This window comes from Scyliorhinus torazame, chromosome 2 (assembly GCF_047496885.1).
Source record: "Scyliorhinus torazame isolate Kashiwa2021f chromosome 2, sScyTor2.1, whole genome shotgun sequence".
NCBI lineage: Eukaryota > Metazoa > Chordata > Chondrichthyes > Carcharhiniformes > Scyliorhinidae > Scyliorhinus > Scyliorhinus torazame.
Window position 1 is genome coordinate 355,980,867 of NC_092708.1, and position 20,399 is coordinate 356,001,265.

A 20,399-nucleotide genomic window follows, 5' to 3' on the forward strand; every position below is an offset into this window, starting at 1 on the left:
TATTATGTACAGCTCAAGTAGTTCCCTACTGGGTCTTCTCGAGTCGGTGCCTGACTGGCCGACTCCATTTGTCAAGGGTTGACCCTGTTAAGGGTCTCCCGCCCCCTTATCGGGGGAGCTCGTATTCTGCAAGCTCCACAGGGTAGTGGATTGATCATCCCTATCCCATGAGACCCTTGCAGGTTATAACACTGAGTGATGTAGAGACATTGCAAACACACTGGGCTGGAGTCTCGCTGGCTAGCTGGAGAGGCAATGAGGTCCCTTTATCGCCTCTAGCTTTTTGGGAAAGCCTGCCGAATTATATACCAATCGGGCACCTAACCAGGTATTTGGCACGATCAAGAACCCCAAAGTCCTGGCCAATCAGGGACTGGAAGCTCTCTCTTGCTCAGTAGTGCCACTGGGAAGGTGGTGGCTGCTGCTGGTACTACATCTAATGAGACCTAGGTTTGCCAATGAACCCAGGCACAGGCGGGGAGAAGGGGGGAGGGGGGCGGGGGGGGGGGGGGGGGTGTTTGCAGGGTTATTGTGGATCCAGGACTAGATCAGCAGCACTGAAGGGATTGGCTTGCAGTGCAACCCCCCCCCCCCCCCCGCCCACTTCCCAATGTCTGGGGCGGGATTCTCCGCCCCCCCGGCCGGGTTGGAGAATCACCGGGGGGCGGCGTGAATCCCGCCCCCGCCGGTTGCCGAAATCTCCGGCGCCGGGGATTTGGCGGGGGCGGGAATCGCGCCATGCTGGTCAGCGGCCACTCCCCGGCGATTCTCCGGCCCGCGACGGGCCGAGTGGCCGCCCGTTTACTGCCGGTCCCGCCGGCGTCAATTACAACAGGTACTTACCAGCGGGACCTGGCTCCGGGGCGGCCTCTGGGGTCCTCGGGGGGACGCGGGGGGATCTGGCCCTGGGAGGTGCCCCCACGGTGGCCTGGCCCACGATCGAAGCCCACCGATCTGCAGGCGGGCCTGTGCCGCGGGGGCACTCTATTCCTCCACGTCAGCCGCTGTAACAGTCCACGATGGCCGACGCGGAGATGAACCCCCCTATGCATGCGCTGGGATGATGCCAGCAGACGCTGGCGCTCCCGAGCATGCGCCAACTCGCGCCGGCCGGCGGAGGCCCTTCGCCGCCGTTTGGCGTGGCACCAAGCCTCTTCCGCACCGGCCGGCACGGCGCAAACCACTCTGGTGCTGGCCTAGCCCCTGAAGGTGCGGAGGATACACGCCGTTCCTTCGCGCCGGAGTTGCCCGCCCCGCCGGTTCGCGGAGCATCCCGCCCCTGGTCTCTCAATCAGGCACTGAGTGCCTTTATAGCAGATTCCTCCCCTGGGAGCCACAGCAGTGAGCCTCATAAGTGAACATTAATTTCCCACTTGAAGGCCTCAATTGGCAGAGGGTTGGGATGTCTGTCGATGGGTATTTCTGCCACAAACCTAATTAGGGCCGTGGCTGGATGCCTGGGGTCCCCACCCAGCATCCTCCTACCTAATAAAATATCCTCCCTACCACCAAACCTGCCACAAGGAGGGTATTAGGTTTCACCCACTGCTCCTTACAATCTCTGCATACTTTCAGTGCCACGCCCAGTTCCTGCACTAAAGTCCCAGTCAAAATGGTGCCCGGTGTGGCCCACACGAGAACTGTGCGCACACAGCAAGGATGCCATTTTAGTGTCAAAATGGTACCCAAAGTGCTGAAATTATGTATACTTCCCAACCAAATTTTATGACCCAGAATGCCATAAAAAATAAGTAAAAACTAAACCATGACAACATTTTAGAGAGCAAAGTTGATTTGTCACGCATTGTGAATGCTGCATTTGCTCAATAAACAAACCTTGAATGCAATAACTTAAATTGGGTATTCCTGAATAGAGAGACATGTTGACAAGGGAGAAGTTTTTCATCTTGCAATGATCAGGACAAATGCAAGAATGTCAAATTTCAAATGGTCACAAACTTTATGCAACAGGAGAAAAGGCTGCTGATTGCTTGGCAAGTCAACTCTGATTGGCTGAGACATTGCCACGGAGAAAGCAATAGGGAAACTATAGCCTCCCCAAGTTTGTTGCTAATTTAAAAAAGGCACAAGACTTGACATTTCCCTTTGTTTTCAGAGTTTTCAGAGACCCAGTCTCAAATAGGAATGTATGTTGCTTCCAGCAAATATGAATGAGCAATGTTACAAGCTTGACTGATTATGTGTAATAACTCCACGGGGACAACCTGATTAATATCCCAATGGGGTTCATGGAATACGAGCTACCCCGCTGAGGGGCAGGGGTCTAACAGCGCGGCTCGTTGAACCCACCGATAAAAGCCGGCCAGGAAGGCAACTGGCATCTTCGGAAGGTCCCGGCTGGGACTAGATGTACTTCTCACCACTTTCTGGCTTTGCTTTGTCTTGTTGATTAAACCTATTGACTTGAATCCTTCTCGGGACTCCTGTGATTGTAAAAATGGAACTACAGGCGGTGATTCTGGCTATCCAGACCATGGCTGATACTCGCTACAGAGGAGCAAGGTCAGAACAGACTTTAAAATGTTACTCTTCGGGAGGCTCGATGCTTTTGACACACCGCAGAAGACTGGGCCCATTACACTGAGTGAATGCATAACCTTTTCAGGGGGAATGACATTATATACATATAGGCAGAAGGTGATACTCCCGACCGCTTGTACCTTTAGCATCATTGAAAGTCTGACCCACCCTCTGGCCCTTGATTCAAAACCATTTGACAAACTGGTGGCACTCGTGCGGACCACTATGAGCCCAAACTATTGGAGATTGGCCAAAGGTACAAATTCAATATGGACGGACGAACCCCGGGGGTCAGTCACAGAATTTATGGCGCACCTACGCAAACTGGCCAAGCACTGCGATTATGGGCCATCCCCCCCCAGAGGCTTCACCTGTACTAGAACATAGAACATTACAGCGCAGTACAGGCCCTTCGGCCCTCGATGTTGCGCCGACCTGTGAAACCTGGGGGATTGTACAAAGTCTTAGGGAAATACCCGGATGTTTTCCAGGATGGCCTGCGAAAAATAAAGGGTGCTGTGGCCAAAATCTACATAGACCCAGAGACGAAACAGAGATATTTTAGGGTCTGCCCAGTTCCCTTGATGAAAGTGGGCGATGCGATGAGCTCAATCGGCTGGAAAATATGGGAATCATTTGTCCTGTGCAGTTTGCGAGTGGGCAGCACCTGTAGTCCCGGTGCTGAAGCCAGATAAAACTGCCAAGTTAACGGTGAACAGGGCCTCTTGATTGAGTGGATACCCAATGCCGATCTCTATGAGAAGTTGGCTGGACGGCACTCCTTATCAACACTAGGCATGAGTTACGCATACCTTCAGTTGGAGCTGGATGCGGCATCAATTGTGACCATCAGTACACCCAGGGGTCTTTACGAATATACCAGACTTCCATTTGGGGTATCGTTTGCATGTATGATTTTTCAGAAGGTCAGGAAAGCATCCTCCAAGGGCTCCTAAGGGTGGCAGTTTACTTGGATGATGTCCTTATCATTGGAGTCACCATAAAGGAGCACCTGAACAATTTAGAGGAAGTCCACCGGTTCTCTGAGGCAGGAGTAAGCCTAAAAAGGGTGAGCGCATTTTTCATGCAAAAGAGCTCACATATCTAGGGTACTGAGTCGATAAGGACGATTGGGTACGAGCCATCAAGCAGGCCCCCCATGCCTGAGAATGCGACCGAACTACAGCCATTCTTCGGACTTGTAAATTGTTGTGGCAAATTCATACCAAGCTTGGCAGCCATCACTCCTTAAAAAACACCAGGACTGGGCGTGGAGGGCCCCGCAAGAAGAGGCTTTTACCAAGGTGAAGCGACAACTGTCGCCCTCAAGGCTCCTGATGCACTATGACCCTTCCCGTCCACTCTTGATCACATGTGGTGCCTCCCCATATGGCATTGGAGCAGTGTTGCCTCACTGGATAGACAATGGGACAGAGAGGATACAGCGTCGGGCGCTACTATTGGCGGCATATGAGTACCTGTTTGAGTGATGCCCGGGTGCGAAATAGCACAAGTAGATGCTTTGAGCCAACACCCATTGCTTATATCTCCTCTAATGGTCTTGAATTTTACGGCTACATTGCCAGTCATAGCCTCAGATTCTTGAGTGAATGCAAAACGTCCTAGTGAAGTTATGCCACATCGTCCCGCATGGGGGACTTCAGGGAAGACTGCCCGAGGAGCTGTTGGTTTCATGACTAAGCAATAAAAGTTTAGTGTGGAGGATGGCATCCTCTGTGGGGAGCCCATGTTTTGGTCCTGAGCCAAGGCAGAAAAACAATATTGGAGGACCTGCCCAATGGACACCCAGGAACATTCAAGATGGAGATGCTCACCAGGAGCTACCTATGATGGCCAGGACTAGATGGTGACATTGAGTGTTTGGTGCAACAATGCATCGCATGTCAGGAGCATCAAAGGCTCCCACCAGCAGTGCCCTTTCATCCCTGGGAGTCCGACGCTGGGTAGGATTGCATGCTGTCTTTGCCGGATCTTTTCAAGGCTCGATGTTCCTACTAATAGTGGACACTCACTCAAAATGGTTGGATGTCCGTCGAATGCTGTCCACCATGTTGAGGGCTACCATGGAGAAGTTGCGCCTTTCATTCAGTACCCATGGCACCCCGGAGGTGCTGGTTATGGATAACGGCACCACTTTTACTAGCGAGACATTTTCGCACTTCATGATGTTGAACTGGGTAAAAGACTTTTGGACCGTGCCATACTACCGTCTTTAAAAGGCCTGGCTGAATGAGTGGTACAGATGTTTAAGAGAGGCATAAAAAAGCAGGTCACGGGATCCATGGAGACAAAGTTGGCGCAATTCCTATTAAGCTATTGTACCACATGACACATAATTACTGGAGTAGCGTTGGCGGAACTACTGATGGGCTGAAGGCTGAGGACCTACCTTAGCCTGACATTTCCTGATATTAATGGGAAAGTGGAGAGGAGACAGGATCTCCAGAAACAATGCCACAGCAGACACATGCAGGACAGATGTTTTCGACCAGGAGACATTGTATATGTTCAGAACTAAGGAGACTGTGCCAGTGGACACCAGGGACCATAGTGGAAAGGACTGGACCAGTGTTATACACGGTGAAAATGAAGGAGCGGATGGTGGGCCACCTTAAAAGCAGGGAGCCAATAGCAGGATTGGCCCTGCCGGATGAGTCAGCCCCTATCCCTCCTTCCTGTCACCCAAGGGGCAACAGCTTCCAGAGGCCAGGGCACAGAGATGCGCTAAGTGGAAGACTCAGGGTCAGACATGGAGACACAAGTGTCCATAGTCAATAACAGTCTGACGATAAAGTGGTCGCCGACAGCAGCCCCCAGATGATTGCGCATAAGTGATGCTTCCCAACGCGTTACACGCCCCCTGACCCACCCTGCAACTGCTGGAAGCGCAACCACAGGTGAAGAAAGAAGGAGGCCTCCTTCACCCTCTATGACAGAGGGGCTTGTGGACTTCAGGATGGGGGGAGAATGTAATAACTCCCACGAGACCCACGGGGGCGACCCAACTGATCTCCCTGGGGGGGTTTGTGGAATATGAGCTCTTTCGCTGAGGGATGGAGGCCAAACAGCGATAAGAGCCGGCAAGGAAGGGATCTGATGGTTCAGGTGGGTCTGATTGCATTCCTCACCGCTTTACAGCTTTGCTTTGGCTTGTTGAATAAACCTTTTGACTTGAGACCTTCTCAGGACTCCTGTGAAAGTTCCCCATTGCTTTCTGCAGAGTTGCTTCGGCCAGAGTTAGATGGCCAGGCTTACGTAAATCGTAACAAAGAGCTCTGTGAGTTGTAGTTCGACTTCGACTTCTAAGTATTGGAAACTATTTTCTGACCCGTCCTTTTCATTTCTTAATATCTTCATGACAGTTTTTGTTCTTGTTTTTGGCCTTTTAGATTCCCAAATTTCCAATTTGCTCCATTTTGATTTGCGCTTATTCTTGTGGATTTGAAAACTGAGGCAATCAAGTGCAAGTATGACATGGATATTTGCATATAAATGAATGTGACTTCCTAAATCTGACACGAATGCAAGTATATTAAGAAATCTGAATAAATGAATCTCCTGTGGTGCTTTGTGGTAAGTGTGCATTTTATTTAATGTATTTATTTAATTTACGTAATGTTTTTATTTATTTAATGTATTTAATGTACCGTGTAGAATAGAATGCAGGTATTTGCCTACCTTTAAGGCGAGAAAGTCGAATTACTCTGCACTTTTGAAATGAATGCGGCTTTACTGACAAGTCAGATTGCAGCTAAGAACCCTGGCTTTGCATGATTGACGAGTCAATTAAATCGTTCGAGACACCGTTGAACCTGCATGCTTTTGGAGACAGTCGGTTAAAATGCAAATCATTTAAGTTTGCCTTACAGGCGTTCAAAAGACAGACGAGTAGATGAGGGGGAAAGTGTAAGTTATCCGAACTATGCGGGTCATTTAAAAAAAAAGGTTACTTACATTTCAATCGAGCTTAGATATGCTCACTTCTTGTTTTAATTTGTTTTAACTTAAAATCTCTGAAGTCTGCTAGAGAATGTGAAAGTCATGGTTAAATGGAGGAAAGCTGACAGCCAATCACATGGAAACGATTTTCTAATATTATGTGGTCAAATAAATTTGCCTAGTTTAGAATAAATTTGGGCTGATTATAATAAAACTGACTATGATTCAGAGTGACAGAAATGTGACAGTGTGACAGACATGTGTTTGGGAAGTTTGTATTATGCATACATGAAATCAATTATTTTCCTCCTTCAGACAGCTCTGAAATATACATTTTCTGCCACATCAGATGACTGAAGAAATGACCGCCTATGTTCTAGCCCTCACGCAAGTTCTCAAGGAACTCCATGGCCAGGTCCGCGCGGCTCACCAGCCATTGCCCCCAGTACCTAGCTCACTTTCAGTCCAGCCCGGTAGTTATGTCATGGTCAAAAATTGGACTAGGAAGGGGTCGGAGCCGCGATGGGACGGGCCCTTCCAAGTTCTCCTTACCACCCCCACAGCAGTTAAAGTGGAGGGGCGAAGTGCTTGGGTCCACCTACATCACTGTAAATTGAGTCCATCCTACTGTAAAAAGTCGGATACTAACCTGCCTCCCTTCTCCAGTGCTATTTTACAGGTGTGGAGCATGATGGAGTGGCTACGCATCGTCTGTCTGATATTTGGCCTCACTTCGCTTGGCATGTTATTGGCGATGGACATGGAAAAGGGGAATATTATGTATCTGTGTAGCCCCAACCAATCTACAAGGATACATTACCTATGCAAAGGTGATGTTCTTCGCTGCCCCCATATACGAGGACATGGTATCGACTCATGGAAGGTCATCAAAGTTAAGGAGAATGCAGGAGTCATGAAGCAGTTGCACCGGTCCCAGCGATGGGAAGGGAACATTATATGGACATTGCCTTGTTTTTGGAATACATGTAAATTTGATTTTGGATGTGTTAAGAGTGGTACAATAAAGGTAAAATCAGGCTGTCAGAAGAGTGTAGGAAGAGGCTATGAGAAAGAGAAAGGGACTAGAGAGAGGACGGGGCGTATGAGAAGGGAAGTACAGCTAGAACGTAGGTTACCGGGAGATACACTTAAGTTAATTAAAGGCCAAACTGAGGAAAACCCGGGTAGTATGAATCTCTTCTACCAGATTTACCACCGCTTGTATGGCCAGGGACGGGTTGTCTGCTACCCAAACCCCGCAGCGGTGTCTAGGTTATTTTCTGTTTCACCGCTTTGGGGCACTCCCCAAACGGTGGTTCATTGTCAGCATTCCGAACCACTGCCCGATCAGGTCACTCTTCCTTACGATCCGGGTTCAGCACCACCGGCTATTTGCCTTCCCCTTCCTCGGGATAATTCCCATTCACAGTACGATAGGCTGCGACGGTGGAGGGCGCACATACCTAGCCACTTCACTCCCAATAGGGATTCCCGGTCGTACGAGAATTGCTTCAGCAGTGAAGGATATGGCTGTTTGCTGGTAGAGGTGGACACAAATATAACATGTCTGTTTCCCACCTGTACGGACAGGAGGTGCCATATCACCCAGGCGTCTGGCCAATGCGTTTGTTACAATACCACTTGCGTTCCATTGAACGCCGGCCTCCAGCTCTTCTGTGGCTGGGCGAATGTCTCTCATATCACTGTTGGGACTAGGGCTTTCCGCATTGCTGGGCGGCCCGAATGGCATTTCAAAGTTGGATAAACTGGGAGGTGTGGGGGGTTCCTTGGCTGTCAGTGATCGGAATTATTTTATTTGCGGTCTTACCATCTTGGGAAATGAAACCTTGGGAGCCCTCGGGGCAATAACCAAGGAGTTGTCTCAGCTACGGTTGTTTGCAATGCAGAACCGGTATGCTCTTGACTATCTTCTGGCCCGTGAGGGTGGGGTATGCGCCATAGTACAGGGCAAGTGTATCATGGGAGTTCAGGACTTGACCGCTAACATCACTAAATTTATGGATCGCATACGGGATCACTTGGACGGGATGCAGGATCCTGGCTCTTGGGGTAACTGGGGATTTGGAGGATGGAAGGACTGGTTGATAAATATGGCCATGTATCTAGTGGTAGCTATCGGCTGCATCTTTGTGGGCCTGACCATCCTTAAATGTGTGATGGGTAGAATGCGGGGTGCACTGGATCAGATCACCGCCCCAATCACCGAAAAAAAAAATTAACTGTTAAAATCCATGAGGGTGAGGCAGATGAAGGGGGGCTAAGACAGGAATTGGAAATGCAGCGACGGATCTTTTAGATGAGGAACCGTAGCTATGGATTGGATAGTTCGGTTATCATGGAATGATAAAAGGAGGGAATGACGAATGCGATATAAAATAGTTACTTTAGAGATACTAGTTAATGTAATGTAGAAATAAGCCACTTTGATTCTGGCAGTTAGGGACAAAGGGATTTGAGACCGCATGGAAAAAGCAGGAAGAGGTGTGTCTATGAGAGTGATGCTGCATTGATAGGGGCCAGAGAAAGGGATTGGAAGTGAGCCAATCAGAATAGATCAAACAGGTCAGGAGGGATATAGGCTGACCTATGGGCGTCGAGTATGTGAAACTTGATACCATTTGAATTGATTTGCAGAGATCCCTTTGTTTCTTTGTTCATTCGCTTTCTGGGATATAGGAAACTGGATGTCTCTTATGTTTCTATGAAATGAATCAAGCTTGTAAGCTAAATAAATAACTTCTTTTTACGTGCGAATCCATCTCAACTTTTATTGAGGCCAGACTGACAGAGAAAGAAATTTGGGAATCAACAACGGCTTGTTCCCTAGGTGTGATATTACAATTATGGACACGTGGTTTTTAAACACAAAACACTGTTTATTCCATGAACTCAACTTAACATCTTAAATAAACATTGGATCTCTTAACACCCCTTACTTCAAAGATAACTCAGAAAATATTGCAACAGTAAATAATTCCTTAAAATGTTCCTTCAAACTTCCAAGAGACTTAACACCTTTTAAACAGTATCACATCAGGTTAAAGGCGTCACTATTATAAGTTTAAATCACCCCAAATGATCCAGAGATAGTCTTTCATGGGAGAGATCCAGCTCACTGCAAAACACAGACACACACCCAGCTCTTTTCAAAACTTGCAGCTCTGTGGAAACACACAGAAACTCACACACTGCTTTTTAAACTGAAACTAAAAACCTGCAAAATGGCTGACCTGAGCTGAGCTCCACCCACTCTATGACATCACTGTTTTCTTAAAGGTACATTGCTTAAACATCCATGTCTTAAAGGTACCCTCACATGACACCTGCCCCCAAGAAAAAAAATAAACCATCAACTTCAAAATGGTTTCATTTTTCACATTTGCACCATCCACTAAGAAATGCACACAGTAAATATACATTTTCATTTAAAGAAAACACACTCAAACGAGTATAATAATATAGTCCATTTTTCTTTGTTCTTCTTCCTCCAACCAAAATCCTTCTCGATTGACAGTCTCTTTGAACAAAGTCTCTGCATGATCCATCCATTCCTCTACTCCTCGGCATTTCTCTTCAGAATCAGATAATTTAGTTCAATCTGACCACAGAGTCCCTTGCAATTCTCCAATACAGGAACATTGGTGATCACAGCTTTCAGGCAGTCAAATGCCTGTTGAAAGTCTGCTGTCCATTGAATTTTTTTACGTCTCTTCAGCAATTCCATCAGTGGAGTAATCACGCCACATAACTTTTGCACAGCTGTTCGATCAAATCCACTCATGCTAAGAAATCATATTATTTCCCTTCGTCTTGAGGGTATCGGAAACTCCGCAAGGAAAGTGATTCGGGCTTCTCCAAATTCACTTTCGGCTAGGTTCATCACCAAACCCGCCTCCTGAAGTCAATCGAAGAACTCCATACGATGTTTTAAATGTTCTTTCCATGTCTGGAAGTTGGAAATAAAAGCAGATTGTCCCACTTTCTCCATGCAATCCTTCAATGGTGGGACAGGATAAGAGTCCGTTCTTGTAACTGCATTCACCTTTCTATAGTCCACACACAACCATTGGGTACCGACTGGTTTAGGTACCATCACTATGGGTGAGCTACATTGGCTGCAACCCACTTCAATTATGTCATTCTTCAGCATACTCTCAATCTCTCTGTTAACCTGTGCCAAAATTAAAGGATTAAGTCTGTATGGATGTTGTTTGATCGGAACAGCATGACCCACATCTACATCATGTATAGGCATTTTAGTACTTCCCACTTTATCTCTACAAACTTGCCCATGTGATATCAATAACTCTTTCAGGTCAGTTTGTTTTTCCTCTGGAAGGTAACTTAACAATTCATCCCAATTTTTAAGAACAACCTCATTTTCCAATTTAATTTGAAGTATGTCAAATTCACAGTCATCTGGATTTGGTTCGTCACTTTGAGTTAGAATCATTAAAACCTCCTTTTTCTCTCCTTCCCTTTCAAAGTACCTTTTAAGCATATTCACATGACACACTCGGTGAGTCTTCCTTCTATCTGGTGTTTTTACCACATAATTCACCTCACTTAAATTCCTTTCATCTGATACGTTCCACAAAACCTAGCTTTTAAAGGCTCACCTATCACTGGTAACAACACTAAACTTTATCCCCACTGGCAAAACTACGAACTTTGGATTTCTTGTCCGCTACCCGTTTCATCACATTTTGTGCAACTTTCAAATGTTGTCAAGCCAATTCACCTGCTCTATTTAATCGTTCCCGAAATTTGACACGTAATCCAATAGTGTAATTTCTGATTTCTCACCCACCAGTTTTTCCTGAATAAATTTAATTCTTACCTCATGACCAAAGATTAGTTCAAAAGGACTAAATTTGGTAGACTCATTAGGTGTTTCCCTAATTGCAAACAATACGAATGAAATTCCTTTATCCCAACCCTCTGGATAATCTTGACAATACGCCCTCAACATTGTCTTTAATGTTTGATGCCACCTTTCCAACGCTCCCTGCTATTCTGGATGGTACACAGTTGATTTAAATTGTTTTCTTCCTAAGCTATCCATAACTTCTTTAAATAACTTTGAAGTAAAATTTGTTCCTTGATCCGATTGAATTTCTGTGGGTAGTCCATATCTAGTAAAGAATTTAAGTAACTCGTCCACAATCCTTTTAGCTGTAATATTACGTACTGGAATGGCCTCTGGAAACCTAGTAGACACACCCATTATAGTCAAAAGATATTGATTCCCACTTTTTGTTTTAGGAAGCGGTCCTACACAATCGATTAGGACCCTTGTAAAAGGTTCCTCAAATGCTGGAATGGGTATTACGGGCGCTGGTTTTATCACTGCTTGAGGTTTCCCTATCACTTGACATGTGTGACATGATTGACAAAATTTAACTACATCTTTATGCAGTCCAGGCCAATAAAAATGTTTCTGGATTTTAGCTTGAGTTTTCCTTATTCCCAAATGACCTCCCACTGGTACCTCATGTGCAACTCGCAACACCTTCTATACCCTACCAGCAATACTACTTGATGAAATTCTGCCCACTTTTCATCCGCCTGCATATGTACACGTCTCCATTTTCTCATGAAGACATAATTTTTACGGTAATAACACTCTGGTATACTCTCAGATTCCTCTTCCATATATGCTTTCTGATATATCCGTTTTATTTCTACATCTTTCTGTTGTACCTCCGCCAATTTTCCTGAGCTAAAAATATCTGCCTCATCCTCCACCTGCTCTTGTTCTTTTTCAACCATCTGATCAAAAATAGTTTCTGATAATTGCACTTCAACTTCATCTTCACTCTTTGATTTCTCCTCTTGTCTTAACCTGTGACCTTGCGACCTTGTTACTACACAATCCGGAAAAATCCCAGAAATATTCGTCCTTCAACCCTTCAGTTGATTGATTTTCCACTGGCTTATCAACCACAGTAGGCATCACTCCCACCTGCGATCCAGCTATATCATCACCCAAGATAAATTGTATTCCTGGGCAAGATAGCTTATCTATTACTCCTTCTACCTCTTCACTGGACTTTCCAACCTTACCTTATATAATGGAACGCTACTCCTCTCACCCTGAGTTCCACACATCACCACCTTTTCTGGCAACATTCTTCCCAAACTACATAATTCCTCATCTCTTACCATTAAAGATTGACTAGCCCCTGTATCTCTTAAAATTGTGACTTCTTTACCTGTTCCTCCTGATACACATGAGTAAACTTTACCCATACAAGTAAATTCTTTAAAGACATCTGGCACCGTCTTAACAATTACTTCTTGAACAGGCTGTACAATCGTTTACACCTCCTTCGCTTCCCTTGGGCTTTCCTTAACCACTCTAACAAACCCCACTGTCTTATCCTGTTTTACCACATCAACCTTCCCAGTGCTTTTCTTCAACCACCAACACTGTGACTTTACATGGCTTAGTTTATTGCAGTGAAAACATTAGAAACTTTCCATTTCTTTTCCACCCTCCTGGATTGGTTTTTTAATCTGAGGTACACTCTCTTTATTGTCTCCCATCGGATCACCTTTACCACTTGAGTATTTCTCATGTCCCCAGTTTCTATCCCTCACCGGCTGAAACTGATGTTGGAAACCAATCTTTGATTTGAACTAATTCATAATCATCTGCCATTTCCGCTGCTAATATCGCAGTTTTTACCCTCTGTTCTTCCACATGAGTTCTCACTACATCAGGAATTGAATTTTTAAACTTCTCCAAAAGTATAATTTCTCGGAGAGCTTCATACGTTTGGTCTATTTTCAAAGCCCTTATCCACCTATCAAAATTACTCTGTTTGACCAAATTCTTTCCTTAAATTTCTAAACCTTTAGTCTGTAAGCTTCAGGCACTAGCTCATATGCACTTAAGATGGATTTCTTCACCTCCTCATACGTTCCAGATAACTCCTCCGGTAGTGATGCAAACACTTCACTAGCTCTACCTACCAGCTTTGTTTGAATCGGTAACACCCACATGTCCTGTGGCCATTTCATTTGTTTAGCTACCTTCTCAAATGAAATGAAAAAGGCTTCCACTTCCTTCTCGTCAAACCTTGGCAATGCTTGGACATATTTAAATAGATCTTCACCATGTCTTCGATTATGACGCTCTGTCTCATTATCCTCATCCATCACCTCCAACTGTACGTGTCCCTTTACGTCTGCCAATTTTAACTGATTGTCATGTTTCATGGCCATTTTCTGAAGTTCAAACTCCTTCTCTTTATATTTTTTCCTGATCTGTATCTCCCTTTCTTTTTCTTTTTGTTCTGCTAGGGTTATTCTTTCTTTTCTCCTTTCTTCGCTCTCCTTTTCTTTTTCCTCTCTCTCTCTTTCTCTTTCTTTTTCCTTTCCCTCTCTTTCTCTTTCTTTTTCCTCTCTCTCACTCTTGTATTCTAGCCGCTTTAATTCTTTCTCATGTTCCATTTGTTTAATTTGCAACTGAATTTTTGCCATTTCCAATGAGTCAAACTGTGTCTCAGGCAACTTTAAATGCTTAACCACTGCCATAATTACCTCATCTTTTCGCATTTTGTCAGGCAATTTTAACTGCAATGTTCTTGCCAAATCTAACAGTCTGCTTTTTGTTTCTGTCCGTAAAGTACTACATGTGACATTCTCTACCCCCAAAAACGTCTGAGCCTCTGACAGAGCCATTGTTCACAACACTCTCCCCACTTCAACTAAAATACCACACTGGAAAAACAACAATCCTTCACTGTCTTTAAGTTCACGAAAGCTTATCCAATAGAAAGACTTTTATCCCGGATGAGCCCCCAATTGTTATGGGCTTTCAGAACCCCAAAATGTATCATGGAGTTCAACCAACCTCTCCCTTTAATGGATTTGTTGCTTTTCCTGGCACATGGCTTTTTCCCTTGGTGTGATATTACAATTATGGACACGTGGGTTTTTAAACACAAAACACTGTTTATTCCATGAACTCAACTTAACAACTTAAATAAACATTGGATTTCTCAACACCCCTTACTTCAAAGATAACTCAGAAAATATTGCAACAGTAAATAATTCCTTAAAATGTTCCTTCAAACTTACAAGAGATTTAACACCTTTCAACATCAGGTTAAAGGCTTCACTATTATAGGTTTAAATCATCCCAAATGATCCAGAGATAGTCTTTCATTGGAGAGATCCAGCACACTGCAAAATACAGACACACACCCAGCTCTTTTCAAAACTTGCAGCTCTCTGGAAACACACAGACACTCACACACTGCTTTTTAAACTGAAACTAAAAACCTGCAAAATGGCTGACCTGAGCTGAGCTCCACCCATTCTATGACATCACTGTTTTCTTAAAGGTACATTGCTTAAACATCCATGTCTTAAAGGTACCCTCACATGACAGAATAAAAAGAGGCTTTCCTCTGAGACTTCCCAGCAAGACGCTTCATCTATTTTGTCCTCTGGCACCTCTGAACCTCTCGCATCAAACACATTCTCTCCTGTGCAGTCGATCTGCTGGAGTGTTTTACATCCACATGTATGCAACTTCAATTCTGTTTCTTTCTCTTGCATTCTATGCCCTCTACCCACACCCCCGAGTTTTGTTTTTCTGTCTGTGTGCTGCCGGTGACTTCTCTCATAAAACATCTACTTATATTTTTGCCAACTTTAATTCCTCTTTTCTTTCTGCCTGATGTTTCTCTTCTCTAACGCTGCCAGGTGGCAGGGATAAACAGGAGGCAGACAAGCTGGGTTTTGTTCTGGTTTAGAGCACTGCTTTGAATGTGAGAGGAGCAGCCTGCATTTCACATCTTCACATTCAGGTTGGCGTGTTTTGGCAGCAGCTGTAAATGAGCCACACCGATTAAGGCCTTACAGATGCTGTTCTCCTGAAACCGGCTGACCTAAATTAAGGGCAGCCCAGTTTTTACAGAGGCAGCCTTAAACAGACATTCGGCACAGCCCCTAGAGGCACCTCTTTGTCTGCCATTACCAAAATGGCGGACAGTACATTTTGGCACCATAATGCGTCATGTCGGATGCTTAGTTGAATGATAGTCATGGCATCAAAAACTTTTTTTGGTTGCTGTCTGAAGAACAACATTCCCTTTCATGATCTTTTATTTGGCGTTCTGTGGAAGATTTTGTTTGTCGCTTTCCCTTTCATGGTTTGTACATAATTATGCAGAAGTTAAGTAGCTTATCTATTACATATGTTATTGTGTTCCAGTTCAGGGCCCTCCCAAGTCCGAAATTTCCTTTACAGCTGGGTTAAGTGGTGATTAAATGTAAGGCACTCAGCCTCATATTTAATTGCTAACCCACCTCCTGGGAGCAGGCCTGTTGCCCAAACACTCCACCAAGCCACCCACCAGTCCCGTTGCTTTAAAACAAGTAGAACGCTGAAAATCTGAATTTGACCATTTTAACTTCCCACGCAATCCAACACCCCCGCCCCCCCCCCCCCCCCCCCTACCGCCACACTTTTTGTTAGTTAAAATTCTCCCTAACCTCTTACGTAACAATATGCGTAAATGCTAACCTCCGATGAGCACACACTGGATACTTCGCTGAGGCTGTTAAACTATTCTCAGGATGAATCTTTACAGAAAAGACACTTTCATATACTCCGAACTGCTTGGACTGGAGAACCAAATCCCAGCAGCCGAAGAACAATGTGATCGCTCACTGCACCTTCTAGTTTCATTCCCACAGTGAGTGAGATTTTCCTACAAATCGGCAAAGGCCGAAGGCAGGTGGGAAAAGCGTTGTTGAACCCGCTGACGGCAATGGTGGTTTTTCCCATCGTACAGAGCTATTGTCACAGCGCTGCATTCATCGGGGTGCCACACTTAAAGCCTCCCAGTGCACACCAACCCCATTTCGCAGGTCGCCAGGAAGTGATGGCTGCCAAGCAATCCACCCCCAAGTTTTCAGATGCCTCCCTGGAGAGGCTGCTAAATGCAGAAGAGGCCCAACGTGATATCCCCGACCTGGAAGAACACCAGCCAACAAGGTTAACAACCCAGCATGGGAGGCAGTCAGCAATTGTGAGTGCCAATGCCCTGCAGAATAGAACTGCTATCAAGTGCAGGAGGCCGATGAATGATCGTCTCCATTCTGCCAGGGTAAGTCACTCTCCTCATAACTCTTAACTCACACACACATCAAATAGCCACAGCGATCTCACTCACTGCCAGTCCAAGGGGCACCACCACTCACTTTCCCACGCACTTCTTCATCTCCCCTGTGGGCTGTGTCCCCATCACCTCACTCGTCCCACTGGGCCACACATGCCAAGCATCCTTATCATCTTCCCTGACACATGTCCTGCCTACACTCTCTCCATCTGTCTTCATGCAGGGCAAGTTGGCTCACAACAAGAGGGAGAGACCCCAGGCAGGCGGAGGGATGCCAGAACAGAAGGTCGTCATGTATTTTGATGACAGAGCCAGCTAACTGGCCAGGGGGAGGTGGGCCGTTCATCTGGTGATGATAAACCAAGTGATAATCCAACATGACATCATCCATCAGACAACAATACTGTGAGCCATGCCTTCTGTTACTAGGCGCTTGTCAAGCACTAATGACCTATCCTTTCTTTTGCAGGCATATCTGGGAAGTAGCCATGGAGTCCGCCAGCGTGGTAATTGACTCCAGCACTGACAGCAGCACAGTGGTGGGATTCACGGAGCCCGATAACGAAGAACCGTCACGGTGCTCATCCACACCAGTACAGAAACACTCACCTCGGCGTGACCCGTGTTCTAGAGTAGCCTTGAGGCGAACGCATCACATTTTCAGATCCACAGCAGGTGAAGCCAGGGACCTCCCATAGTGTCGGCATTCAGAGAATTGCTGGAGGCCAGGAATCTGCTGAGATCCAGTCAGGTGGCGAGCCTCTGGACTCGGTCATACCTCAGGTTCTGGGGTTCCAAAGGCAAACTTGGGAAAATCAGGAAGCGATGTCCAGTACGCTCCTTGGATTGAACGGTTGCATGGAGGAGTCCTTATGTCTGAGCTGATTGTGCTGACACTCCAATGTAATGAGGTCAACACAGCTAGGGTAGAGACCACTGTGGAGGCCTTGTTGGAAAACCTTTGCCCTGCACTGATTGGGTTTCCTCCCTCCAAGTGACTGTGCCACCTTTAGGAATTTGCCAGCTACTTTTGCTACCAGAAAAAACTCTCTTCAAAGGGCTGGTTAGCAGGGTTGGGGGCAGACGGAAACAGGGGTTTGATGCATTAAGAGCTGCTCGGAAATTTTGCACCTTGCTGCATTTCTGACCTTGGCACTCGGTGAATTGTGACAGGAAGCCTGCTCCCCCTCCCAACAAGGCTCCGGGCGGAATCTGTCAAACATGCAGAATGACAGAGAATTGATCTTTGTTGCAATTTTTAAACAGTTCACAACATTCTCTGACTGGGGTCAATCGATAGACTTTTACTTTACGCCTGCCAGCTGCGAAAGGTGTTTAAAAATCCCAGTTACCTTTTCCTCAAGAAGATTTCTGAACCGCAGCCACGGTAACTGAACTAACATAAGTTTGTCATGGAGTGCAGCTTGGGGGAATGGATCCCCTCAGGCCCAGTACGTTGACAATGAAGCCATCCAAATTACTATGATTAGACTGAACCTGTGAAAATGCTGCTATAATCTGATAATGAAAGTACCTAATTCCTCTCATTGCTAACTCCTTCATTAGACACAAAGGACAAGGCACTGGGCTGTGAATGTCTCCCCCAAACTAGTGATCAGTTCCACTCTTCTACAAAAAGCAATTTGATGCTGCGTAACCCTGTTATTAACACAGATCCAGTGACAGAGGAACCTTGTGTGTCGGTGTCAGAGAGGAATCTTCTCCTTCATTTAGAAAGAAGCTTTGAAAAGTTAGCAATTTTCTATAAATGTCATTTTATTTAATAGAATAGAAGAAGTGTCTGCTCTTCATATTTCATAGAATCCCTAGAGTGCAGAAGGCGGCCATTCGGCCCATCGAGTCTGCACCGACCCTCTGAAAGAGCACCCCACACAATTCCCAACCTAACCTTTTGGGCACCAAGGGGCAATTTTGGCATGGCCGATCCACTTAACCGGCACTTTTCTGGACTGTGGGAGGAAACCGGAGCACCCAGAGGAAACCCACGCAGACACACACGGGGAGAAAGTGCAAACTCCATGCAGTCACCAAAGCCGGAATTGAACCTGGGTCCCTGGTGCAGTGAGGCAGTAGTGCCAGCCACTGTGCCACCGTGCCGCCCCTCTTTATATGCTCTTTTTTCACAGGTGACTGTTGTCAGTCCCTTACAAAATGTAAGATGCAATAAAAAAGCTGTCAAGTGAGAATTTGAGGTATTTGTTCAATGAATGTTTAATATTTGTTGGCAAGTTCTTAGAATACACGCTTTAATTCAAAATAGCCTTGGCATTGATAAGAAACTTATCGGCAGAGGTGGAAGTCTCGACGGATTAATTTTCAAGCCAGCCCAATGCTGTAAGCTGAGAGGACAACAAGACTTCAGATAGAACAATGTAGCTGGAAACAATCTGGAACAATAGCAAAAGTTTCAGTCCACCTCATGCCTAATGTGAACAATGATGTGAGCTGTGATAATCTGATAGGAAATAAGGATTGTTTCATTCAGGAACAGTGGATTGACCGAGCTCTACTTGGTTCTTTACCAATCTATGGTACAGGTCTGAAACAACAATGGGAGATTCTCTTTGTCAGGATTTGGATCACAGAATGAACTCAAGAAAATTAATTCCTTTTAAATGTTAGGCTTTCAAAGTGATGCATAATTACTCATGTTTAGAAAAAAGCAAGTACCTAATTAATATGCTAATGGTAGCTCTTTTCCTCAATGACGTAAATGATGGGCAATTTCTAGTAAATGTCTCAGTGATTGATTGACTCTCATGCCCATTGTATTGGTGGAGGTTGGGTGAGATCTCTGGTCCCAGATATTGGGGAAGAAGACCTACCCTTCTGGCTATGAGAAAAATGAGATAAGAATAACAGGGACAAAGACAGAAGCAGGCAGGTTGCAAGGTTTGCAGATATCAGTCCAACTTCTGGATAGAAAGCTGCTCCAGTAAGCTTTGGACAGCCTTGGAGCTAACGACAGTAAGTTAGTTTAGTGTTATTTGACTAGTTAATCAAGTAAGATAATGGACTGATGTGCGGCAGCAGGATGCCTTCATTATTTTGCATTATTACAAAAATCAAGTGAGGTAACGCTGACTTTGTGCAAGAGTGACAAACAGGTGTCATGTGAGAGTGCCTTTAAGAAATGGATGTTTACGCAATGTACCTTTAAGAAAATTCAGTGATGTCAGAGTGTGGGTGGAGCTGGGCTTTAGATCAGCCATTTTGCAGTTTTACGTTTCAGTTTGAAAAGAGCTTGGGAGTGTCTGTGTTTGCAGTGAGCTGGATCTCTGCCATGAAAGACTATCTCTGGATCATTTGGGTGATTTAAACTCATAATAGTAAAGCCTTTAACCTGATGTGATTCTGTTTAAAGGTGTTAAGTCTCTTGGAAGTTTGAAGGAACATTTTGAGGAATTATTTACTGTTGCAATATTTTCTGAGTTATCTTTGAAGTAAGGGGTGTTAAGAGATCCAATGTTTATTTAAGATGTTAAGTTGAGTTCATGGAATAAACATTGTTCTGTGTTTAAAAACCCACGTGTTCATAATTGTAATCCCACACCTAGGGAACATGCTGTGTGCTAGGAAAAGCAAACAAATACATTAAAGGGGGGGGGGGGTTGGTTGAACCCCATGATACATTTTTCCCATGAAAACTAAGATACCCCAGAAAAAAAGCAATGGGACCAAAATGCAGCACAGCACAAAACCCTAAACTAAATAATA

At 45.3% G+C, this 20,399-nt stretch overlaps 1 long non-coding RNA gene across 1 annotated transcript in view; it reads right to left on the reverse strand.

The window, feature by feature from the left end:
* Positions 1–9,384: 9,384 nt before the first annotated feature.
* Positions 9,385–20,399, reverse strand: part of LOC140407913 (uncharacterized) — a 33,682-nt gene continuing 22,667 nt past the window's right edge. The window contains exon 3 of the long non-coding RNA XR_011939885.1: positions 9,385–10,693. This is a non-coding gene — a long non-coding RNA (uncharacterized lncRNA). The remainder of the gene's footprint in view (positions 10,694–20,399) is intronic.